The sequence below is a fragment of the Cadophora gregata genome, assembly GCF_030347475.1.
Source record: "Cadophora gregata isolate MNR1 chromosome Unknown scaffold_73, whole genome shotgun sequence".
In the NCBI taxonomy this organism is placed as follows: domain Eukaryota; kingdom Fungi; phylum Ascomycota; class Leotiomycetes; order Helotiales; family Ploettnerulaceae; genus Cadophora; species Cadophora gregata.
The window spans coordinates 1-4897 of record NW_026695995.1 but is presented as its reverse complement, the minus strand read 5'-3'; the positions used below and the strand labels follow the sequence as shown (position 1 = coordinate 4897).

Genomic DNA, 4897 nt, shown 5'->3' with positions numbered 1-4897 from the left:
ACCGATAAGATATATAATATATGTATAATCTAAAGAAGCTTTAGGTAATAAAGGTAATATTAATCTGAAAATACCATATAAACTTAGCTTAAGCACAATAGCAGCTAATATTATACTACCACTTAGGGGTGACTCTACATGAGCTTTTAATAATCAAGTATTTAAGAATATCGTAGGTGTTTTTACAGCGAATGCTATAAATATACCATAAAATAAAAATAATTGTGTTGAATAATTAAAATTAGTTTTGTATAAAGCATCAAAATCTGTTGTACCCATTATAGAAGACATAGCTAATATAGATAATAATAAGAATAATGAACCAAATAAAGTGTATAAAAATAGATAAAAACTAGCCCTTACTTTATTACTTGATCCAAATAAACCTATTAGTATAAATAACGGTGGTAATATACTTTCGAAAAAAATATAAAATAATAATATATCTAATACTAAAAATACAGCTAACAATAATGATTCTAACAATAAAATTATTATTACAAATGATCTCACATTTTCATTTATAGAATTCCAATTACTTAATAATGCAATTGGTGTGATAATAGTTGTCAACAGAACAAAATATATAGACAAACCATCTAAGCCTAAATAAAAATCAAAAGAACTAATTTCATGATATTCTTGTACAAACTGGAACTGGTTACTACTGAAGTCAAACAGTATAAATATAATTAATGATACTATAAGGTTTACGATAGAAGTACTTAAGGCTATTGTTTTAATACGATTAATGTTTAAAAAAGACAATTCGTAAGACATACCTGTGGATATAGTAAATACACCCAGTATAGGAATTAATAATAAAAGTGTAAGTAACATAATTTATAAAAAAAAAAAAACACAAATTTCCCTCAGGATTAAATATTAAATTTAATCTTTACTAATACCATATATAACTATAAGGTAAACCGCGCTAAAATAAAATTTTAAATATATTATACCTATTAAAAGTTTTTATTGATTTTATTAATTTAATTAAAACATAAAGTTAATGAAATTTTTTTACAATAAAGAAATATTACTGGGTATTATTTCAAAGCTATATAGTATACAGGGTACAAGTATAACAAAGGCAATAACAATAGGTAACAATATAGTTCAACAAAAAGACATTAATTGATCAAATCGTATTCTAGGAAATGAGGCTCTAGCTCATATGAAAATAAAAATCATAGTACATGATTTTACACCTAAAGTTAAACCATATAATAATCCTTCTATTAAAGGACCAGAGAATAAGCTTTCATTATGTAAATTATTTATATAATATTCAAAATTTATATATTGCATTAATGTAAACAAAGGTAAATAATCATAAAGATAACCACCTAAGAATAATATACTAGTTAATATACAAATTAAAACAATACTACCATATTCAGCTAAGAAAAAGAATACGAATACAACAGCAGCGTGTTCTGTCATAAATCCACTAACAAGTTCTGATTCTGCTTCGGCTAAATCAAAGGGTGCTCTGTTAGTTTCCGCTATAGATCCTATGAAGAATATTATAAAAACAGGAAATAGAGGTATTATAAATCATATAGCTCTTTGAGCTTCAATATTAACAGTAAGATTTAGACTACCTGTTAACATAACAACAAGTAATATAGCTGAACTTAATATTAATTCATAGCTAATTAATTGTGCGGTACTTCTAAGTGAACCTAAAAAAGCATACTTACTGTTAGCACTTCAACCTGCTAGTAATATACCATACGTCGATAGAGAAGAAACAGCTAACATATAAAGTATACCTAAATTGAAATCACTTAAGGATAAACCAGGCCCATAGGGTACAACTAAATAACCTAATAATGAAAATATTAAAGTTATAACAGGACCAAGAAAAAATAAACCTAAATTAGCTTGTGTAGGTGAAACATACTCTTTTAGTAGCAGTTTTAAGGCATCAGCAAATGCTTGTAATAAACCATAGTACCCTACTATATTAGGACCTAATCTTCTTTGCATACTAGCCATAGTTTTTCTTTCGGCTACGGTTACATAAGCTACAGTTAATAAGACAGGCACAGTTACTAGTAATACTTCTAGAACGGAAATTAAAGTTGGTATATATAACATTGATTAATCATTTTTTTTTCTTTTTTATATTTAATCTATATAAAATAATTAATAAATTATTTTATTAGATTAAACCATAAGGTTAAAAATAAATTTTTCACTAAGTATAAAGAATATTTATATTAATAAATATATTTATACTTTACTACAATTTATCTATTATTATTTAATATTTTATGTATAACTATTCTTATCTAAGACTTGAACTTAGATCAAGATATTAGAAGTATCCTGCTCTACCATTGAGCTAATAAGAGATAAAATAATTTATATATATAAATATAGTAAATAATCTAAGTAAATATTTTACGCATATGTAAGCTAAAACACATGTAAATGTAAAAATATGAATTTAAAGCAGGTTTAAATAAGTATTATAAGGGATATGGAGGAATCAAACCCCATATTTAAGATCTGCAATCAAAACGTAGAACCATCTACTGCATATCCCTGATGTATAAATTATATATAAGTTGCTATCCTTAACTATGTATATAAGATATACACCAACAAACCTAAATTTTTGTACAAACTAACCAAGATAAATATTTAAAGTTATTTATAAAACATCAAACTAATTATTATTATTATTATTATTCATTTGAGCTTCTAGAAATTGTATTCTAGAATTAAGCAGAGTAGCTTTGGCTTCTGACCTTACTTTATCTCTGTTGAAACGTTCTAGGTCACTCTCTATTTGATTCTTTAGATTAAATTCGTACTCCGTCGTAGGTATTGTAGGTATTTTTATATAAACACTTTGTGCGTAAGCCATTTTTCTGTCTAAAATTCGTATAAACTTTAAATATAAATTTTTATGTTCTACGGCTGTTTTTAGATCCATTCTCTTAAATTGGTTAAGTATATGTGAATTATAATCAATATGTTTACATATTTCATCCTGTATAGGTACTTCACCACCAGGAACGTTAAACCCAGGCGGAACAATAGTTTTATTAGGTGTGTATACAGAAATAGGAAATACCATAGATCCTATATCACTTCTAAAGATTCCAGAACTTCCACCCCTATTTCTATCGTAATTGGGATGTAATTCTCTATCTACACCTTTACCTTTATCAGGCTTTAGACCTGAACCCGAATCTGAGTCAACTTCCATAGCATTGTATAACTTAGGTTTAATAACTTCGACAGAAGATCTCTCACCTAAATCCATAGTATCCATGCCAAATAAAAACTGTTTTAAGTTGAAATTAATACCTTTTATACCTAAATATTCCGACAATAAACCTATTATACCTGTGTTAAAGGTTCAACCTAATAATCCTATAGCTATATTGTTGAAAAAATCACAATATTCTATATGAAAACTACCCGAAATTAAATATTTAATCGCCGCTATAAATGTAACAGTTAAAATAGCTCCACAAAATTTTGCTAATGTAAAAGTTGCCGTTGTATTTTGTACCATTAGATATAATTTTGTTTTCATCTTTTTTTAAGTGTAATGGTCTAATAATGTATTTTTTACTATTTTCGAAATTACATTACTCAACCATTACTAATACAACTTAATTTTACTATTTTCGAATGTACATTACTCGACCATTACTAATAAGGTTTCGTTTTGCTACCTCATAAAAATTGTAATAAGCAACTTTATAATAAAATTCTTATCTAAGACTTGAACTTAGATCAAGATATTAGGAATATCCTGCTTTACCATTAAGCTAATAAGAGTTTATGTTATATTTAATAACATGAATATAATATACGAATTCATATAAATTGTATAATATAATATTATTATGATTGCACTTAAGCAACATATAATAATAAAAAAGCCATCATTAAAGCGAATAAACCAGTGGCTTCTGCAAATGCAAAACCTAATATAGCGTAAGAAAACAATTGACCTCTTAAAGAAGGATTTCTAGCAACACCTAATATTAATGCACCGAAAACTACACCAATACCTACACCGGCACCTATAAGGCCTGTGGTTGCTAAACCTGTTCCAATAATTTTTGCTGCTTGTATCACCTTTTATGTTTTTTTTTTATAGAGAAAATATCTATAAGTTTAAGTTGCTTGTTAAAAATATAATATAAAATTTGAAGCATATATAGTTTCTATTATATCCATGTTAATAGAATTTAATTTAAATATCTTAAATAAAAATTTTTGTTATAATAGTTTTTTGTTTTGCTTCGTAAAAAGCAAACGATGCCCTAAAATATAGGAATACGAAGGGATCGAACCTCTGGTTTAAGATCTAAGATCAAAAGGTAAAACCATTTACCGCATATACCTATTGTATATATTATATAGACTAATACGGAATTAATCAACATAATATATACATCCAGAAACATTAGACTTTATAAGCTAATCTAAAAATAATAGCGAATAAAATTAAATAAAACAAACAATAAAATTTTGTATAGGTTAGATCTGGGTGGTTAAATAAAAGATGTCTTTATACGCACATGTTTAATAATTAAAAACTAGAATTATATCATTATTTATACTAAGATTTAAAATTATCCATGTAGTAATCACGCTAATAATATAACCAAAAAGACTCATTAAATTTCATCTTGTAAAAGCATAATACACCATAATCAAAGGGGTTCCCTCTAGCATTATTTAATTATTACTTTTATTAATAATCAAAGTATTTTGTTAAAATAAAAACTTTATAAACCTATACCACTATTTACTATCATTGTTAATTTGTTCGAAAACAATATTAACAACAGCTGAGATAACATTTACGATATGATCTACATCCTTTTTCCTTATTATATATGAAGGAGCAATAATAATA

The 4897-nt window shown here is 25.9% G+C and overlaps 2 non-coding genes across 2 annotated transcripts; both read right to left on the bottom strand.

Moving 5' to 3' along the window:
• Window positions 1-2292: 2292 nt before the first annotated feature.
• Window positions 2293-2363, bottom strand: ONS95_013568. Its single transcript has one exon. It is a non-coding gene; the product is annotated as a tRNA-Arg (tRNA).
• Window positions 2364-3736: 1373 nt separating this feature from the next.
• Window positions 3737-3807, bottom strand: ONS95_013567. The gene has a single exon. It is a non-coding gene; the product is annotated as a tRNA-Arg (tRNA).
• Between the last annotated feature and the right edge of the window lie 1090 nt (window positions 3808-4897).